This window comes from Zonotrichia albicollis, chromosome 14, assembly GCF_047830755.1.
Source record: "Zonotrichia albicollis isolate bZonAlb1 chromosome 14, bZonAlb1.hap1, whole genome shotgun sequence".
Taxonomy (NCBI): Eukaryota; Metazoa; Chordata; class Aves; order Passeriformes; family Passerellidae; genus Zonotrichia; species Zonotrichia albicollis.
This window is the reverse complement of record NC_133832.1, coordinates 16,157,367-16,178,973: the sequence shown is the minus strand read 5'-3', so window position 1 is coordinate 16,178,973 and position 21,607 is coordinate 16,157,367. Positions and strand designations below refer to the sequence as shown.

The 21,607-nt window shown below is 42.9% G+C and overlaps 1 long non-coding RNA gene across 1 annotated transcript in view; it reads left to right on the top strand.

Moving 5' to 3' along the window:
• LOC113459430 (uncharacterized) overlaps positions 1-20,965 on the top strand; it is a 47,486-nt gene extending 26,521 nt beyond the window's left edge. The window contains exons 2-3 of the long non-coding RNA XR_012582642.1: positions 1,633-1,798; positions 18,700-20,965. This is a non-coding gene — a long non-coding RNA (uncharacterized LOC113459430). The remainder of the gene's footprint in view (positions 1-1,632; positions 1,799-18,699) is intronic.
• The last annotated feature ends 642 nt before the right edge of the window (positions 20,966-21,607 follow it).

Genomic DNA, 21,607 nt, shown 5'->3' with positions numbered 1-21,607 from the left:
TGCAACTTTCAGAGTTTAGCTGCTTAAATTTCCAACCTGAGCAAAAAGAATAATGTTATTTATTTATTTATTTGTTTGTTTGTTTATTTGTTTATTTATTTATCCCTGCACCGCTGCTTGGGGGCAAACACATGAAGATGGAGAATTTCCCACTGGAGGCTTTTGACTCCAAGTTTAGAGGAGTCATTAGTCACGTCACACATGCCAAGTCTGGTGGAATTTGGCAGAGCTGCTTAAAGTTTAACGAGGGCGAAGGGATGAACCTTTACCTCAGCTGTGCCGATGGTTACAATGCAATGATAATTCATCAGGAGTTTAGTGCTCAGCTTCCTATTAAAACAGCCCAGCCAGGCAGGATCAATCCCTACAAATCTGCCAAGAAAGATACAACTTGGATCAAACAATAGCGTTTTCACTCAGGCTGCACAGACACAGTTTGGCTCTGATGTGTTTTCCCGGGCGAATTACAAAAGCAGGATTTGGAGATTCTTCCGTCTCGGGAATTAAATGCTCAGAACTATTGGCTGTCAACTTGAAGAATGTTAGATCTGCATCTCTCCACAATTGTCTTGAGTTTTTTGGAATGGAGCCCAGATATTAGCAGGGGGTAAATAAGACAAAAATTGACAACAATGTGCATTATAGGGTGAAGCGTAGAAGCTGAGGTTTAGATGTGAATGGTTAATGGATTTCTTAGAACTGTGGTATTTGATCTGAAGCTTACCATGTTTTTCAAGCAGATTCACCTCAGCTGATCTCTGAAACCTTAAAAAAAAGAGAAGTATATTTATTCCATTTGAACCACTGCAAAAATACAAGGTAGTGTTTTTTAACATGGCATGATTTTGGGGCTTGTGCAGAACTATTCTATGATGGTTAAAAATATGTTTTAAATGTGCATGGTTATAAGTTTGTGTTGGTCAGACTCAGTTTGGCTGTTGGCACAGACTACTACAGTAAAACGAATTCTGCTTGGTCAATTAGGGGTTAAATATCTGTTATTTCCAAGTGTGTTGTGTCATTCCGAAACTCCTACTTTTGTTTTTACAACATACAGTGGGTACAAGGTTGTGAGGTCAGACTGGGAGTGATTCTGCATTTTCAGAGAAGTGGTTTTTGTTTTATTTTTTTTTTTTTTTCTGCCTTATGTGTTTGGACTGTAAGAATGTTTTTTCTCTTCTATGGCATGAGCTGTGCTTTTTATCCTACAGCATCTTTACTAGGGATGAAAAGGCCCAAGAAAATTTGATAATTTTGCCACAGATCCAGCGAAGGAACAGCGCAGCTAAAATAGGGCAAACTTGTAAAAGACCCCATTTCAACAAGTTTCTAAGGAGCACAAATACAAATACCTCCATACAGGCTGCAAGCAACATAAACAAACCTAAATACACATTGAAGCTCAGTTCAGCCAGGTACCTCAGCCTGAGGTTACTGAGATGTCCTGTGGCCCTCCTGAATCCACAGGTTTGTTCACATCCATGCACATTTATGGGTGTAAAAGCTCTTTGTCCTGGCGAGCAAAGCCAAGCCTTTATTTCATTCTCTTTATTTCCCTGCTGAAGCAAATTTTTCTGCCTCTCCCTGGACTTCCTTCCTTGTGAAAACACACTCAGTGTTGCTTTTCTGCAGGTTCTGGATGTGTTTGTGGAGTTTCAGTGAGTTCCCCACCCTTCCCCGTGGTGATGCTGCCCGAGCCTCTCTCCAAGCAGCTGATGATGCTTTGGGAGAGCTCAGCTGCCTTTGCACCAGCCTGGATTCCTTCCCACTGACAACACCAAGTTCCCTGGAGCCTGAGGTAGGTTTCTACTCAGATAAATCTGCAGACAGCAGTGATGAATTTGGGTGCACAGATTCTAAAAAAGCGTGCGCATAATGCCTTCAAAAATTGACTTTACTCAGTTGGGAAACATCAGCCCCCAGCCCTGTCCTGTTTTCAGTAACTGTTGTTATGTCCCAGAAATTTCATTTTACATCTGGAAACTTCTGTGGTTTTATTGATACAAACAGTTCTTGATTTTCCATTTTGTCTGGAAGGAATGGAGAAATTTTTAAACTTTGTGTTCCCACGATTGCAGGTGTGTATAATGGCACTGGAAAGGAAATTACTGCCATGTATTTATGGCTGATGGAGACCATTCGGGGTTGTGATGTGCAATGAGAAACTCCCAAAAACTTTGTCAGGGCATGAATTTAGTAACAAACATAAACCTGAGCTTGAAAATGAGCAGCTGGGTTGTTCCATTTGGTGAGATCACACAGTCAGCAGGAGTTGGGCTGAGTTGGAGTGACTTTGGGTCATGTTTTTAGCAAAGCCTAAGACCCTGTACCAATATAAACTAATAGCTTAGAGTCAGTGGTTTCACTATTATTAGGTCATTGGGTAGAAGAAAATGCTAAATGGAAATAATTTGGAATATACCAGCAAGTCCCAGGAAAGTGGGAGAGCAGAAAGGTCCAGTGCAACTTCCCCAGGATTCCTGTAAATGAGGGGTTTCCAGCTCCCATTGATCATTCCTCTTTGCACCATGTGTATAAAATAGCAATTTGAGGTTTCAGGAGTGTCATGTCTGCATGATGAGTCCATCAATTTTCTTTGGCTGCAGGTTTCCCTTCAGTGGCTGGGAAGTAAATTATGAGAAGCTGAAGGAGAAAGCCGTAAATTATTGGGCTCTGCCAACTTCAATATCCGCAGCCTGACGGAGCCTTGATTTGACAACAATCTGCTTGTCAGTCTCTCTTGCAAAATATTAACACGCTCAATTATCAAATGTGTTATCCAACTGTTAAATCTCACGGATGGAGCAGTCCAAAGTCCAGGGTCAGGCTCCGTTTCTGCTCCTGCGGCAAAGCATCTGCTCAGGCTTGGGGGCTGCTCCTTCTTGGCCCCTGACAGCAGCTTTCTTTAGGGTTAGTTGTGTTTTTTTAGGGAGTTCAGGCTCTTTCTGTGAGAAAATTGGAAAGAAAGGCACAAGTGTTGTTGCTTGGTTGCCCCGGGTGCAGTTGGAGTTTCTGGGAACAGTGCTCCCCAAATCAGCCTCTTTGAAGAGGCAGAAAACAAATTATGTGCTTTTCAAAAGCCCCACGTTTTGAAGGAAGCACCAGCTTACCTTCATGTAAGAGCATTTTACTAAATCAAGTGTATTCTAATCACCAGCAAAAAAAATCTCTTTTTTCTCTGAAAGACCCTTTGGGAAAACCCTCCCACTTTAGTAGGATTTTATCCATCCTCCTGTACTTTTCCCAGGCAATGGGAATGAACATTAGTCTGTCTCCTCATGCTGTAAATTATGATGGGCCACTGTAGATAAGGGGTTTGTGCTAAACATTAAAAACAGTCACCTGGAAACAAATGAAAGCATGAGTAATAACCACATGCAAATTTCTCCCCCATTTATAACTTGCTAGTAAATGCTGACATTTGGAGAGAGGGAATGCAGTACAGGAGGAGGATGTTGGGTTTTGCAATTACAGTCCCAATCCATTCTCAAAAGATTAAAGTTTTACACAGTGGTTGTTCTCGGGAAATTTGCTGAATCCTAATATTTAAGATGAAAGCATAATGAAGGATGGCTTTTTTTTTTCAAATTGTTTGATAGGCTTGATTTGCCAGTTCCCACTGAAGCAAAACTTTCCTCTGACTTCAATTATCAGTAAATTGTGTTGACCTCAATAAGGGTTTTTGCAGAACTGGACCCGTAGCATGAATAGGCTGTTCTGTGCAGAAAAGTGACTGCATGAAAATGGCATCTTCTTACTCATCAGTTCTGCCTCCCGAGGGCACACGAGCTGCTGTGTCTGGCTTTAATGACAGAAATGAGGTTTTGCTGCTCTTTCCTCCTGTGAGACCTCCAGAGCTGGTGGAACAGGCTGGGAGTTGGTGCAAGAATGGCAGAATTTGGGTGGGAACAGCTGTGTCCCCTTGGTCCCCCACACCCAGAGGGGTCTGAGCCCCCAGGCTGCACCCCAAAAAGGTGTGAGCCCCAAGGCTGTCCCCCAAAAGGGTGACAAAACCCAAATCCCTGTCTGTACACGACAATGAATCAACCATCCTTTTCCCACTGGGCTACTCCAGACCGGGAGCTTTAAACGCTCCCTGTTGGACATCCTCCTGATTTATTGCATTTGTAAAGGTGACCTTAAATATTTTAATGGTAATAATTCTTTCAAGGGCTTAAATCAGTAAATGTGCTGTGTTCATATTTTGGCATTATATACTGTAGGCAATTTAATCCATATAAGCAGTTTCAGTGATATTAACACTGTAGGCAAACTGATACTAAAGTTTAAATGTCAGAGAGAGTTTCCATATTACATCTAGTGCAAACAAAGCATTTTTTCTCCAAGTACTGAGGCATAAAATACCAGGAGATAGTAAAGACAGAGAGTGTCAATGAGTCTGAAATAAATAGGAGGTGAAATTTATAGCATTTTCAAATATGTGCCCTATCCAAGGACTGCTGCAACTGCACAGATCTATAAAATTAGAGATAAGAGAAAAACCTTGTAGCACTTCACAATAAATGCACCTCCACCAGGGTATCTATCAGGATTTCTGTAACTCCTTGGAGATTTACTATTTCACCTTGGATTTATTTCCCACTGTGCATGGCATGGTTGGTATTTCCTATTTCCTCCATTACCCCAATCGCTATGCAGTGCCAGGTCCCAGCTGTAATCACTGGGCAGTGGCACCATGAGCCCACCCCGTGCAGGAGGGTGCAAACAGATCTGGGCTGGGATGACCCCACCAATATTTACCCAGTGGTGCTACAGGAGCTTGGGATCAGGCAGGTTTCCATCCCATGGCCCCCGAGATCTGGGTTTCTTCTCACACTCAATGGGTAGTGAAGACTTTAACTTTTTGGGGCAAAAAAAGCAAGGATTGGATGAAAAGAGGTGCCTTCCATGATCTCCAGCTTGTGATGAGGTGCTGGGTGCTGCCCATGTTGGGATAAATGATGCTGTGGCTCTCCAGGCCCTGGGAAGGTGCATCTGAGCCAGCCAAGCACGGCTCATAAAACCTGTGACAAATGGTCAAAAGGTTTATTGGCCATGTTCTGCTGTGCATGACCCCATAAACCAGCAAGGATGTGTGGAAACACGGGCTGTTTGTTAGGCTGTTTGCTTGTTAAATAACCTGACCTGCTCTGAAATCTCCTCTGGCATCACTGGGCTGAAAAGGGGGGCAACTCAGTAAAAATAAGTAAAGAAACCTGTGAATGATGTGTAGGAAGTCACAGGAGGAGGAAGCACAAGTGCTGTCAGGGAGGATGAGAGTGGAAGGGAATAACCACTGAGAAATAACATTTATGAGCTAATTATGCTCTTTTTTTCCTAAGGATCCTTATCCTTGATTTAATCCCTCTGGAGGTCTGGCACAGCTTTGGTGACCATGACTCCTGGGAATGTTCATCACTATCACTTAGGTGGCAGGACTGTGGTACCAGGCCTGGCAGTGCATCTTTATCTCAAGGAATTTTGAAGGTGCTTCTGGCAACTTTAGGAAATTGGATATAAGAGAGAAAATCCTGCTCCTGTTGGGGTGGTGGAAATCTCCTCAGCCTCCATCCTCCCCTGTCAAGCTAAGCCCTGCCAGGCCTTGATGAGATGTCCCAGACCACAGACAAAAAGATCTCCAGACCCTATAGGAGGAAGGGACAGCCTCTGCCATGAGGAGTTTCTTTCACTATTCAGAAAACTCAAACACAAATAACACCTTCCCAGCTGTGTCATTGCAGCAAGGTGAACTTTTAGTGCTCCAGGCTGAAGGATTCCTCTGGAACAACACTTCTTCCATCAGGAGCCCCTGGCAGCACGATGTGACCATCACCTTCTCTGGCCACAGCTCCTGGGTGAACAAGTGACCCAATGCACGATTTGCAAACTCCAGAACCTGTCAAAGTGAGGAAAAAATGAATGTGCTCAAGATCTCATTGCAAATTTGCTGAAACAGAGCCAAGATCTTTAATTCATATTCACATCCCTAATCAATATTTCAAGAAAATCAAAGTGTAAAGCTCAACCTGTATAATCGTGGCTCTGCCTTCATCCTGATTGCACTTAATTTCATCAGGGTCACACTGAAGAGCTCAGGCTTGTTTAATTCTAAACTCCAATGACAGTCAGAGGAATCCAATTTTAGTTGTGGCTCTGTAAGATTTTTTTATTCAAAAGCAATTAAATGGCTTTCTCTGGCCTCCTTAAATTGACAAACTGTAAATAAGGGTTGTTTGTCCATAGGAAATGATACCACCATATTTGAAACATATATAGAATGACTTGTAATAACTGCTACTTACCACAATAGATGATAAGCCAATAAATTAAAGTAACAGCACATAAAATGATGAATTTGGGTAGGCTTAAGGTGATATAAAATAATTGGAGACTTCGCTGCTATTTCCATTTTTAATGGGGTTCTGTGGCAGCACATTCTGGCAGAGGGGCTGGAAAGGTAAATTAATCTTTATGCATCATCATCAAGCAGTGTAAACACGGCCAAACTTAATTAGGACATAATAGATTGTTAAGAGTCTGCCCCTCAGAGGTGAGATTGCTCTGGCAAGTGAATACAGACTCTCAGGCAAGGTCTTCTTTAAAAGACTGATGGTAGCTCTTCCATGCCTCTGACAACAAAGGCAAAGCCCTGCCAGAGAGGCAGCTTTCCACAGTGCCAGGGCAAAGCACGAATCTGCAGTGAAATATCAATGCAATGTGGCCTGAGGTTGTACTGCTTTGGCTGGAAAAATCCATTACTGCAAAAATACCAACAGAAGTCACTGAAATCTCCACCAGGATGGATGTGCTGGGCGTTCCCAGCTCTGATTCCCACAGCCATGGGAACCCCATCCTGCTGGGCTGGGCAAGCATGGAGAGGGAACTGGGCTTAAGTGGGTGCATAAAAATAGCAAAAATCTTACTTGGCATTCTGTCTTTTAGACATTATCGCACATTAAGTAGAGAAATGCACTGTAGTCTATTTTTCACTTCTGATACTGGATTTTGTCATTAATCCATTCCTGTGTAATTTTCTGAGCCTGTTGTACTGTGACCTCTCTTTCCATGGCAGCAGTTGAACTTACAGTTTTATATATCAGTATTTATTTATACTTTATGCACATGCTCTTGCTTCGTAAATGGACTGAGTTCACTAATTGAACACAAGGTGATAATTTCTGGTTTAAAAGTAGCTGCAAAATGTAGTTGAGAAATCTCAAAGCTTTCTGTGAGAAATACTGGCAAACAAAATCTGAAAAGAAAGTACATTTTATTGAACAGTTTCGGTCTGGATTCAATGTCTGTACAGTGTGGACAGCAGAAAATTCAGGCAAGAAAACATATCGTAGACTCAGGGGAATTTTAGTTGTGTCTGCTTTAAAAGTCATTTTGTAGGATGGGTTTGGTGTGTCAAGGTCACGCTGCACAGTGGCATGAACTGGCCAGATGTGGAGATCTTTTTCACACTGCCAAATACCAAAAGGTGTCTTAATAGCTGGGAATCAAACTGCAGCATCATCTTGAATGCCTTGATTACTCCAAGGCTGCTTTTGGAGTTCAGCATTCTTGATTTTACTTCCTGATAATTGTGTTAAGAGTTTTCTGCTGCTCAATTGCCTCAGGAATTAGGAGATGGTTTTGAGAGCAGGGGAATGACTCCCCTGCTATCACAACTCTCCAGGGCAGAAAACATTTCTCATTATGGAAATTATCATGGATATTGTATGAAAAGGGGAAAAAAACAATTTCAGAGCTGTAGGAAAGGTCTACTGCAGACCACCACACTGGACTCTGGTTAATCAGGATAAAAACAGCAGAGAAGACAAAAACTTTCAGTTCTCAGCTTTATTTGATCACTACCATCCTTGCAGAGGGGTTTTATGTACTTTAATTTCTATTTTAAGTCTTTAATTCACTTTTTAATTCCCTCTTTGCTAATTTAATATGTTTTGCTCTTTGTTTGCACCACCTAAAACTAAACCAACTTAATCCATGTATATCTCAGAGTCAGACTCCACCCCTGCATTTGCTTTTGCATTTCCACTCTTTGGTAATAGCTTTTACAAGCAGACCAGTTTAAATTCTTAATTTTGTCTAATTCCTCTAAATGCACAATGATTCTTCAACTGGAAAGGAAAGAGAGCAGCTCAGAATGATCCATATGTTGAAGTACTGTATTTTCATCATTTAAATGATAAACTTCCCATCAAATATCCACAAATGTACATTCATGACTCCCATCCAATGATCCATTGGCCAGAGGCACATACATTGTTTTAATTTATTTTGGAGTAAAGGTGCTTTCCTGCCGAGTTCGGATAAGCTTGCTATGCACCAAACAGATGTTCAATAAAAGAGACTTTACTGAATATGACAGAGAAACTCAGGGAAAGAGGATGAAGGAGGGGAAAATTACAGGATGTATGGATTCCTGGTTCATCAAACAAGAGGCCACGCTTTTAATCGGGTCTCTTTTATGGATGGAGCAGAAATGGAAGAGCAGGAACGGGGATGTCTTGGAAGAAGGTGACACCAATGTGTTGCTCGTGGTGGATTAACTTTGGCAAACCCACTGCAAGACCACACCAAGTCTCCCCATCCTCTGATGGCTCCAGTTCCTCCCATCATGGGAAAAACACCTGCAAAAATTCAATTGCAGGATCTGGGAGAATTACAAGGTCTGGAGGTGGGCATGTGAGGGTTCCTTCCCACTGTGTGGAACAGTCAATTTTGCTCTCGGAAGGAAAAAGTGATTCTTAAACCACCCAAGCCTTGCATCTATTCAGGCTTTTCCTGTCTGGAGAAAGGTGCTACGTGAGGAGGAGCTGAGGAGCACAAAGCCAGCCTGATTCATCCTGAGATCAAAGAGGGAATGCTGCCTTTGAGATAAAGATGGCTCTGCTTTGAAGGGTTTCTCCTTTGTTCAGGGATGTCCACCCACCCCTGGCACAGCTCCTCCTCAGAGACACCCACCAGGAGAAAAGCACCTCCCCTGCCTGCTCCAGGGAGCTTCACCTCCAATTTTTGGATGTCTCCATCAAAGGGAAGGTTCATGCCGGACCTTCTCCCTGCCTTGGAGCCCAGTGGGGATGGGTCTCCATCTGGGACAGAGAATTGACTCCACAATGCAATTTTTTAACCTGGAAAATTTTAACACCACACTGGAAACTTTCTTATTCACAAGATGTGGATCCCAATCTTGATTTGCCAAGGAAGGGGAATTGACATTTTCCACCCAGCAATCTGCTAGGCTTGTCCAGGGGCAGTTCATAACCAGCTTTCCTCATTCTACCTTCCATTATGGATGCATCAATGTGGTGAAAACTGGAAGTATTTAAATATTTTTGTGGGCCTTTTGGTAAAATCTGATTGTATAGAAGGTGGAAGAGCTTCTGCAGGTGCAGCTCTTCCATCAGTGCTCTCCATCCAGCTTATTTGATATTTTCAAAATCAGTCCTAATAGTAATGGAAATGCCTTGGAATGTGGTGTAGGGCAATCAACAAGTGACCTGACTTGGCTGCTGAGGCTTTCTCTTGGTGTAATGGAATGGAGAGAAAAGGTAACAAGGGGTTGCTGGAGAAGGGACCTTTATAATCGAATTTCATAAACTTTCATTCAGGAGATTCTCAGCTTGGCTTAACTCTCCTACATTCACTTCTTTAGAAGGAACTTCCTTTCTACAACCTACAAAATGTGTATTTTCCTGTAGACATGAGATAATAAAAGTGAGTAGGATACATGGGAAAAGACAGCAAAAAATGGATGGCAAAAGAGGATCTGAGGGAAATAAAAGGTCTAAGTGGTAACTGGCATCAGACCTAGCTACTTATTTTTTCTAAGAAGCTGCTGAGATGCTGACCTGATTGTTTACCAAGATCTTCCTGGGCAGAACTTGCTGGTTAGCAGCAAATTGAGATGAGAAATTACCTCAGCTGTGGGACTGTGATGGGCTTCTCCAAAATACACATTGAGATTTGTGAATTTGCAACAGGGGAGCAACACTGTCCCTTTAATAATAAATTTTTGTATAATTTATTATTAAAACCACCAGCCATTCAGAACCAAGGGTCAATAAACAGGAGTTTGCAACATGAAGTAGGACCCTGTGTAGACTTTCTGAGCCATTACTACGTGTGAGTACCTACAAGCGTTCAGGAGCACCAAGTCTCCACTGCTGCTGATGAATTCACACATGATGCTGAAGTTTCAAAACACTGAAGCCTGGACAATATTTTTCACAAGATGGATTGGCATTTTTAATAATTCCCAGATCCCAAACACATATGAAATGAGCCCTTGATGAGAAAGGTCTGATTACAAATAACCTGCAGAGAGATGAAAGTTTGTTTTTAATATCTGCCTTTGACTTTCAAGAGGCTTCAAAAGAAGGCAAAGACTAGAAAACAGTTTGATTTAATACTGTTAGATGTGTGAAATAAAATGCTGGACAATAAGAGATGTAAAACAAGCAACAAGTGCAAATGACTTAAATCAAATTAAAGAGCTAATTGAAAATAATGGAATTAAACCCTTTTTTTAGTTGTTTTTATTCATCTGGTTTTCAGCACTGTTTGCAACAGCATTTTTTTTTTATCTTCTATGCTTTGAAGAACAAACTTTCTCTGCCATGAAAGACAATGATTTTAATCAGGCTGTGAAATGTCATTCTCTGGGGATGTGGCTGTTAAATGCCAGTGCTGAAGAGAAGCTCCATCAACACAAACCAGCAGGGCAGCCACGGAGTGAAGCAGCCTCGGTGTGTGGAGCTCTGATACAACATCCTGATACTGGGATCCTTCAGCTCCCATCTCAGTGATCCTCACCAACACAACCTTGCTTTCATTCTCTCTGTATCTCAAGGAATTATTTTGTAACACAGACACAGCTTCAACTGAGCAAACCTTTGGCTCCACGAGGAACCACGAGGTATCTGCTGGTAAATCTCTGTTTTCAGAACAGATCACCCAATGTGGAGCGAGCTTTTGTTGGTTTTGTTTAAGCAATTGAAGGGAAATGGGGTTTGCAGGAGGGTATTTGGGTGTTTTTGTACACATTAAAGCAGAGGAGTGACCCCTCTGCAGTGGGGTTGGTGCAAACCTGCCTGTGCTGCTCCTGGTTCTCCTGGGAGAGGAGGAGTCCCAGCAGGAGCATGACTGTCCTTGTGATTCCTCACTGTCCCTGTGGCTCCTTGCTGTCCTTGGGTCTCCTCAATGTCCTTGGGCTCCTCACTGTCCCTGTTGCCACTGGCACTTATATGCAATCACAAACAGGATTGTACTATTGTTATTTATCACATCTACTCTACTGCTTAAAAAACTTTTTTGCTGTATATGCAATGCTAACAGAACTTCTACTTAAAGCCTACTCTTTTTAACCATTTTCTCAAAACTCTCTAACTTTATAAATCCCAGCACCTGTGACTCTTCACTATCCTTGGGGCTCCTCACTGTCATTGGTGCTCCTTGTCTGTCCTTGTGGCTCCTCACTGTCCCTGTGGCTCCTCTCTGTCCTTGTGGCTCCTCACTGTCCTTCTGGCTCCTCATTGTCCTTGTGGTTCCTCACGGTCCTTGGGTCTCCTCAGTGTCCTTGAAGCTCCTTGCTGTCCTTGGGGCTCCTCACTGTCCCTGTGGCTCCTCTCTGTCCTTGTGGCTCCTCATTGTCCTTGTGGCTCCTCACTGTCCCTGTGGCCCCTCACTGTCCTTGTGGTTCCTCACTGTCCTTGTGACTCCTCACTATCCCTGTGGCTCCTCACTGTCCTTGTGGCTCCTCATTGTCCTTGTGGTTCCTCATTGTCCTTGTGGTTCCTCACTGTCCCTGTGGCTCCTCAATGTCCCCTTCTCTCACCCTGCCTTGCAGTGCCAGCTTGACTTCTCCTTCCTCTCCTCTGCCCCCTCCCAAGGCTCCTCCTCATCCTCCAGCTGGGTTGGAGTTCCAGGGCAGGGATGGCTCAGGTGCATTTGCCCAAAGGGCCCGGAGCTTTCAGTGCTTAGAAAAATCCTGCTGAGCAGAATCGAGGATTTTAAGGGTTTTATCAAACTTAAATGATGATTCTGTGATTGCAGAGCACATCTGCAGGGGGATGTTACCCACAGACCTCGAATGAGGCTTGGCTTTGCAGAGCAAAATTAAACCTGTTATAAGCATTTTGTACAGAAAATTCCCCCATAAAACCCTGTCATCAGCGTTCAGAAAGCTTCTCTCTTTTTTTGACTGCAGGCTCACAGAAATAACTTCCCTGTGGAGTTCAGAGCTGGGCAGCACAGCAGGCTCAGCTGCTCCTTGGCTTTAGAGGTTATTTTTGCTTCACCCCATCCTGCACAGCAGCAAACCACGCTTGGAGCAACCTGCTCTAGAGGAAGGTGTCCCCTGGAATGAGATGATATTTTAATTCCTTCCAACCCAACCCACTCTAAGATTCTGTGATTAACTTTTCTGCCTTTCTCATGGGCAGCTTAATTTTAAGTCTTGCAGAAGAACAAGGGGAAAACCAACTGAGACAACACGAGGACAATTCCCCTGCATGTGGAAATGTGGGGTTTTTTAAATGAAATTATTTCCCCTGTGTACTGCTACACTGCCTCTTCATTAGAGGGACAGGAGAAGTGTGTGCTTGCTCAGTGCTGAGCTCTTATGGTGTGCAGGAATTGCATAGAAAAAATCATTCCTGGTGCTAAAAACCAACCTGACACTGCTCCTTGAGTTTGGTGAAATATCTAATCAGTCTCAGTGGGTTTTTCAGGAAAAGGAATAAATAAAATAACAGGAAGAAAAAAAATTAAAAAAAAAGAAGGGGGGGAAATAGAGAAGAGAGAAAACCCACCAACCCTGGTGTGTTCCCATAATAAAGGGTCTAAAAATGCCCCACTCATTGATGCAAAATTACACTTATTGTTTATCCTCCTTCTACTTCACACAGCTTTATACAATACACACCACGAAAAATACAAGCAAACAACCGACACATTAGTTAAGAGACCTTCCATTTTACTTTGGCAGTTCACGATAATGGAATTTAATTGTGGAAAAAGCTGAATAATTTTAGCTGAATGTCATTTGGTTCATTCAAACTGGGAATCAGGGACATTTTTAACAAAGGTTTTCAAACTTCTTTTGAAATCAGGAAGCTGCTGTGCACAGATAAGGGGAGAGGTTTGAGGATTCTCTATCAGAAATTTCAAGGTTTTTTCCATCTGCTTTTTCACATTAACTGGTAATTATCCAGAAAGGCACATAATAGTGCAGAAATGACAGAAGCTGACAAAGGTTTTCCTAAGATATGTAAATTGTCAGTGATAGGCAAGGTGCAACAGAAAGGCTTTCTACAGCACAATTATTTATGCCAGTTTCATTTGCTTTTAGGTAGCACTGATGGTTCTACCCCACTGCCGCCTTTATCACAGGCACTGCACATTCCCTCACCACCAGCACACAGGGAAGGTGGCAAACACTGAGCTTGGAGCTTGGTGGTCTCCTCCAATGCCTCTATTTTCTATTAAATACGAGCACAAGGGGCTGTGTGTGGAGATATTTCTGAGGTGGTTATAACCTTCCCCTTCATTCCTCAGGCTGCTGAAATAAATTAAGGATGTGATCCTTCCCAGTGAAGCAGCTCCCTCATGGTAGTGGTCTCAGAGCCCACCTTCCTCACAGCAGCTGTTTGAGGCAGGAGGTGTTAGAAGGGACACTCAGCTGTTTGTCTCTGAGGTTCATTAGCCCTCTCTGCTAATTGCCTAATTGCAGCAGACAGATGAACCCCTCAGAGCCGCCCAGACAAAGCCCTTTCCTCCAGCTCTCTCTGTGCAGGGGTTCTCCTGATGCGGTTGGAAAGGTGGGTGGTGGGACCATCACTCCTTTTGCCTTCGGAAGATCATTCTGGGAATGTAGAACTGTGGAATAGTGTGAGCTGGAGGGGACCTTTTGAAGGTCATCCAGTTCAACCCTCTCAATGAGCAGGGAGGGTTGATTTGGGTACCCTTAGGTTGTACTCCTCCCCTCTCCCTAAATTGTCCTCTTAGCTTCAGGAATTATTACCCATGGCATTTCCAACATGCCATCCCCTTGCCCTGCCCCAGCAGGTCACCAAGCTGGGCTCCAGCTCCTGAACAGGGTTTTACAAGGATATTTTAAGTCTCTGTTGTACATGCAGAGGGTTTTGAGAAATGCCCCTTTGCCAAAGGAAAAGTTGGGCTGGACTTCTCAGCCCTTTTTGGAACTTAGTTCTTATTTAAGTAGAGAGTAAGGGGCTGTGCTGGGAGAGATTCCTGCCTGACCTCCCCCTCATCCAGCTCATATCAGAATTATAGGTTTTAATTAACTTTTCCTGGGAATAGGACTTCCCATGTAACTTCACATGTACCAAGAGTTTGTAGGATCTTTAATGGATGGAAAGACTTCACCTGCTGTAGTGGCACCAGAGTTATGGTGGGATAATCACCTCCCATCAGCACCAAAATGATGTTAAAGTGCCCTGATGGGAGGAGTTTCCATGTGTTTGTGGGGGTGGAATTAATTTCCTTTATGGTAATAGTCCCTGAAGTTAATGGGTGCTGAGAGAAAGGAAACAAGATGCAACACAACAAATTTGTCTTTAAAAAAAAACCAACAAGATTGCATTTGAAAGTCAATGGGCTTTGTTATTAACTCTAAGGACCTTTTCTCCTATCTGGTGCTTTGTTTTCCCAAATCAGGGAGGTCAAACTCGAGTGAAAGGCTTCGGGAGGGATGGAGAGGAAGGATTTCACCACCAGAGCCTTTGGGCTGCAGCTGCTGCCCAAGCCTGGGTTCCTTCCCAGGCTGCAGGAACCAGCCTGGGGTTGCTTGTTCTCCTTATTTTATTTGATTTCTTTCAAGACAGATTTTATTCCATTTGTTGAATCTTTATGCCATAAAGATTCAACAAAAACTTCCAAGAGCTTCTTGGTCAGTGCTGAACTCCACCAGGGTGTGCCAGCTCTGGGGGTTTGGATGAAACATCCAGGCAGCCAATTTTTGGGGGCTGCAGCCCCAAAATATCTCCTGTGCTTATGTTGTCCCCATTCCTGTTAATTTTCAGGACTCCTTCCTTTCCCTGTGCAGCCCCTGGTAGTGCTCCAGCTGCTGACACTGGGCTGTAGCTCCTCTGAATGCTGTGAAAGCAAAAAAAAGCATCAAACATGCCTGGGTTTAAGCAGAAGTTGATCAATTATTAATTGCAAAGGAAACCCCAGCTCGTGCTCAGGGGAGACCCCAGGACAAGATGAGGTGGGGAACCAGATCCCAAGCCCAGCTGGAAATGGATTTTGGGAATATGCAGGTGAATTAAAGGAGGTGTGTGGGCCAGCAGCATCCTGCTGATGCTCACACAGAACATTTAGCATATTAAAAAATTGCCTGAGTGGTAATTACATCCTTAAACTTTCTGGATTTAATTTGGTTTTACTTTTTTTAGGTTTCTTTTTTAAAATAAAGTTTAAATTAGATCAAAAACCACCAGGCCTGTGAAGATGGTCCCGGGTGGTTTGTGCACAGCAGAGCTGAGGACTTTGGAGTTGTCATGCACAGACATCAGGTGAGAGCTGGCAAAAAGCACTTTGAAAAGGCACAAAGGCACTTAAGGACAGAAACCCCGAGGATGCTCAATAAACAATCACAGGAACGGTGCCTGTGCCGTGAATGTGACTTTGCCATTGTTGCACATTTCTGCTCCTGTTTTTAATGACAATTTGGCCACTGTCGAAATACACAGAAATGGCCTGAATGAATCATCTGGATTATCTGATGTTAGTTTGTGTTTTTGGAGGTTTTTTCTACAGCCTCTTGGTAGACTTTGAAAGAAGAAAAGGGGAAAAAAAATTAAACATATTTCAGAGTAATTGAACTGTGTTCACATTAACTTACACTAAAATTATTTTTAATTAAATGAACTTCCCCTGTTTGTAGCTGGAAGGTACTTGTGTGAGATAAAAACTCCATTCTAATAACGCTGAGACTCACCAGCACTTAATTAGCATCACAACTCAAGGCAGAGGGAGCAGGGAGGTGGATCTGGGTGGGATTTTGGGAAGGGATGCTCAGCCCCCATCCCAGAGCCCACCCAGTGCCTCGAGGAGCACCGGGAGGGGAAATCACACCTAGGATTTGACACAGTTTGTGGCAAAAGCAATTATAATTAACATTATATTAAATATTAAGTCAAGATCATAAAATGTTGATTGGTACTGATTAGCTGCATAATCCATAATTAGAAATCACTGCACCCTTCAGCAGGTACTGTAGTGCCTTGCCTGTGATTTCACTGCTAAATTAAGCGAGAGTGATTCAGCTTTTGCCCTGAGTTTGCTCCTGCATTTCATTTAGGGCAGAAGCACATCCAGGTAAAGAAAGGCACAGGATCTGTTTCCACTCTGTCTGCTCCCAAATCACCTATCCATGTGCTCCCCACCCTTCCCATGCCCATGGAGAAGCCATGGCCAAATTGCCCTTGACCACTCTCAGCTCTGCTTTGGATATCTCTAAAAGATGTAGGGAGAAGCTTTGGAACTGCCTGGGATTTGTTGGAGTCCCCATCCCTGGAGGAGTTCAAAATCCACGAGGATGTGGCTTTTGGGCACATGGGGTAGTGGTGGCCTTGGCACTGCTGGGGGATGGTTGGTCACAGCGATCTTAGAGGGTTTTCCCAGCCTAAATGGTTCCACGACTGGATGGAATTCTGTATCCTCTGAAAATTCCTTGGGCATTTCCTCACCCCAAACAGGGACTGCAGAGGGTTGAGCTGAGGCTGTGCCCTCCTGGCTCAAGCCAAAGTGAAGCAGCATTAGGCAGCTACATGATAATGATTTCTTTTTGGCCCAAACTCAAAATACACCTCAGGACACCTCAGCAAGGAGGGAGCAAAAAGAGATTCTTTATTCTGATTTGATTTTAGAAGACCAAACCCATCTGTGCCTCACTCTTTAATGGGGTGGAAACAGGGACCCTGTGGGGAGGTTGGTGGCTCTGGGCTGAGGAGCTGCTGCAAGAATGTGAATTATTCAGGGTGTTTTCAAGGCTTGCTGCAGCAGCCCTGCTTTCCCCTAATTTTATGGGTCCATTTATCCTGGATATCCATTTGCAATGGATAATGTCATCATCACACACTGGGAAACGCTCGAGTTTTGTTGAAGTAAAGAACAAAGTCCCCTAAACCATGAGGTTTTATGTCTTTCCTGCTAATTTCAGTCACTGCCTTGGCTGGAGACCCAGCTGTGATTTTCCACAGTAGAGCTGGATAAAAATAATAAAATTTGGTGGATAAAATCCCAAGCCCATGGAGCTCCAGCAGCCTCCTTGCAGCCGAGCTGATCCAGAGGGACCTCGGAGGCTGCGCCGGGCAAACCCAGGGCAGCAGAGAGAAAACACATTGTGGCAATTTCCTCTTCTCCAAAGGCACTTTGGAGTCGTAGGGATGAAATCTCTTCATTCCTTCTGCTGTTATCTTTGGCTCTGATTAGCAGTGCCTGGGAGTGGAGCTGAGGTTCTGGGCAGAGCCTCAATCAATTCAATCAATGCGGCCGTGACGCTCCAGCGATTCTCCCTGACCAGGGCTGGGTCTAAAGGAGGGCACGGGGAATCACAGGGAATGTGGGGCAGGAAAGCTGGGCTGAAATCCCTGTTCCCTGGGCTGGCTATCATGGAATGCAGCCCTGGACTGGCTCAGGGAGGCACTTGCACTCATACAATCATTCCCACAACATTTCAATTATTCTCCTTATTGTATTAATGACCATATTTTTTATTTAAATATATTTTTAAATATATATAGTATATTTCGATATTATATATTTTAATATGCGTTAATCTATTATATATGTGTGTGTATATATGTACATATATACATTTTTATTTTAAATTAATGAGATGGCACAGACCATATATATATAAAACATGTATTTCTATATAATAGGTATTAATATATATATTGATTTAATAATATGATATGATATGATATGATATGATATGATATGATATGATATAATATAATATAATATAATATAATATAATATAATGTAATGTAATATAATGTAATATAATATAATGTAATGTAATATAATGTAATATTATTTATTTATTTATTTTGATATATTTTTATATATATATATACACACACATACATTTTTATTTTAAATTAATGAGATAGCACAGACCATCTCCATTTTGAGATCTATTTTTGGCTAGTCCAGGGAATCCTCACCCTGCCTGAGATCCTCGAGCAGCCATGTATCCTAAGAAGATCTTTGTCCCACCACAAAGCATCCAAACCCCACTGATATTCTTGCAACAACCTGGAGTCACCAGCAAGCACCAGAAAATGCTCCCATACCTGGTGTGTTCTTTGCTGAAGCACTGAGAGTGTAGGGGTGACCTCTGAGTGAGCAGCTAAATAAATAAATTAAAAAATTTAAGAAGATTCCCATGCCGTGACTATCAAAACCAAGGTATTTCCACTCTTTTGGCATTTTCATTTTAAAAAGTAAATATTGTAAAAAAAATAAAAGCAGAATGTCCTCTCTCTGTCACCCTGCCCTGGGCAGGAGTGCAGGAGGTGCTGGGCACAGGGTGCTGCATTCCCAGTATAAAACTGGATTTGCATCTCCTGCCTGGGATGTACAGCAAATCCCCCCATCCAGCAGACAGCATTTTGGCTTCTGGAATACTGAAAATGTCTCTTTTTCTGCCTGCAGAACCAATGCATTAACTCTGAGAAGGGGCAGCAGAAGGAAAGCCTGGAGCTGGAACATCCTTTGAGCAACAGCAAAGGAAGAGAAAGCAAAACCACCCCTCTAAGATGGCTGCAAACAGAAGGTCTCTGCAGCCCCTCCTTAAACACTGAAGATATTTTCATTTAAAATATCTACTTAAAGGCAGGTTTAATCTCAAAACGGCATTTTCCACTTTAAAAAAAAAAATCACAAGCACACAAAAAACCCCCACCTTCAAAAATGTCTTCAGTTATTTCTCCTTCAATTTTTTTTTCCAATTAAATTAATTTAAACAGAGTGAAAAATGCTTTATGCCCTGAGAGCCTGAAACCTCTGGTGTCAGCTGAAACGGGCACTTGTGCTCTCAGCTTCAGCCCTCGCTGCAGGCACCTCTGCTTTGAAGCCTTTGAAGTGTTTGTGGCACAGGAAGAGGCTCTCCTCAGAGAACACCAGTTATTTTACAGATATTTAATGTGTGAAGTGTGTGTGCCTGTGTTTGGGTTCGGATAACGGGGCTTTCACAAGGCAGGTGGGAAAACAGGGATGGGATCCTGACTTGCAGAGCAAAACCGAAGGAAAAACCACTTTGGAGCATCTCTTAAGCTGCTTCCAGCCTTCACCAGCACCGCCCTGAAGATGCAGGTGAAATTATGAAATTATCTGACCTTCAGAGGGACCAAAATATTTTTTTAGTATCTTTAGAACTCACTCAGTCTCCCAGCACCAGGATTTCCCTTAGAGGAAAAGATGCCACCAAAAAAAGCCTGGGGACACCAGGAGCAAGGCGCTGGGGTGCCCATGCCCACAGGGCAGCTGGAACCACTCCTGAGCTTATTCTGGGGCTGTGATGCAAAAGTCTTGCAAAAAATTTGATTAATGGCTGTATTTTTTAGTTAATTAATTAACTCACGTAATGACCTTGCTTGTGATTTGAGAGGTAAAACCTCTGCCTGAATTTCAGGGGGGTTGATGCAAAACCTCCACCTCAACACCCAGCAACACCAATTTTGAGGCTGATTTGTTTAAATTGTTACATTTCCCTTCTTTTTGGGGGGGCAGGGTGCCCAAAGTGTCCCAGAACAAGCCACATTTATTCACTGTGCACTACAATTATTCCAGCTTGCAACCAATGACGTTTCATTAATATTAAAATTTTAAATCAGCCAGCTCAGCCAATGTTATTTGAGCACTGATGGTCTGTTGAATATCTTCTCTCATGGACTGGTATTTAAATAGAAGAAAATAAAAAAAAAATTCTTATACCTGAAATGGAAAAATAATTATGTTCTGTGACTTTGCAGAGTTATTTTTGAGGACATGTAATATATTTTTGCAGGGTCCCTGTTCTAGGAGAGGCTCTTTCTTTTTGGTGTTTGTTACTTCTCTTAATGTAAACACAAGGAAATATTGGGCAATGGATAGGAAGATAATAGATAAGGAATATAGAATGAACCCTCTCTTTTTCAAACGATTTCCCTTCATGCTACTTTATTTTTAATGTTCCCAGCTTTGCTGCAGCTGTCCTTGACTCACCAAGGCCAGGTGAGATATTTTTCCTTCTTTGCAGATTCTGAGGTTTAGAAAGCTTCAATCTACTTTTCCATAACCAAATGTTTAGTACCTACCTATTGTTTTCCTTTGGTATTTCTTTTTACCAGTAGTCCCACTCTTTAACCCACTGGTTCCTTAGAGTTGAACCAAGGGTTCATCTGATCCACCTGGAAATATCAATTTCCAGGAGATAAGAGTTTCAACTGCCCTCCTGACAATTTTCAAACTAAATACAACGCAGAATCTTGGCTATATCTAGAAAACAGTTGATTTTTATTTTTTTAATTTAAAGAGGAGGAGAGAATACTTGTAGGAAAAAAAAAAAAAAACAAGATGAGAAGGAAGAGAGAAGATCAGTGAATGTCCAGCATTGATTTAGAAACAGGCTCTGCCAGGCAGGGGGAAAAGGAGCCTTTCCCAATCCATTCCATTTATGGTTATTAGTATTGATATTGTATTTCTCTTGGCTCCCAAAAGGAAAAGTGGGGAATGAATTAGGAAAAAAAACCCACTTTTCTGTAAATAATTTTTTCCCAATTCAGATGTTTTTTAGGAAACAAGGGGGGGAAAAAATCTGCTTCTCAAATGTCAAGGACTTGAAAGACTAAAAATACATCACCGGAATAAATAAATTAACCCAGAAGACAGGACTGATGCTCTGCAGGCATCAGGGATTAAATAAATTCACTAAATTCAAAGTGGTACTGCAGATAAGAGCTCTTTGTGCTGCAGCATGTACAGCTTATTGATTCTGGGATTGAGGTGCTGTGCTCTCTTGTAAAGGGGGCTCTGCCTGATCTGGTGAGTCCTGCCCCAGTGCAGAGCGTGGAGCCCAAGCCCCTCTCCCCATTTGTTTTAATTTGGTCTCTGCCTTCATTTGCTGCTCCACATCTGTGCCTCCCCCTCAGCACTGCCTGGAGGTGCTGAGCCAGCAGGATGGGGCTGCTGCAGGAAAGGGGCCGTGGGCATCTTCCATAGGGATGGAACACCCAGCACGTCCCCGCTCCAGAGGGTTTTGGGGGCACTGAGAGGACAAAGAGTCCTTAAGGGAGCAGCTCCAGTGGGGATCCAGGTTCTGCACACTCACATTTTGTTACGGGAGCCACCAAGGAATGTGCCTGACCAAGGTAAAAATATGACCTCCACAGATAAGATGAGCTTTTCTGGACAAAAAAAGTGGGAAGGCTTGTAATAAATCCCAGAGAGGTTGTTGCACACCCAGCTGGAATGAAGCTGGGCAAGTTCCAATTTACCTGTTTTCCATGGTAGAGGGTGTTCTCACCTCCTTGGTCAGATGCTGAACTGTCAAAGTCTCTTCACACTAACACAGAAGGACATT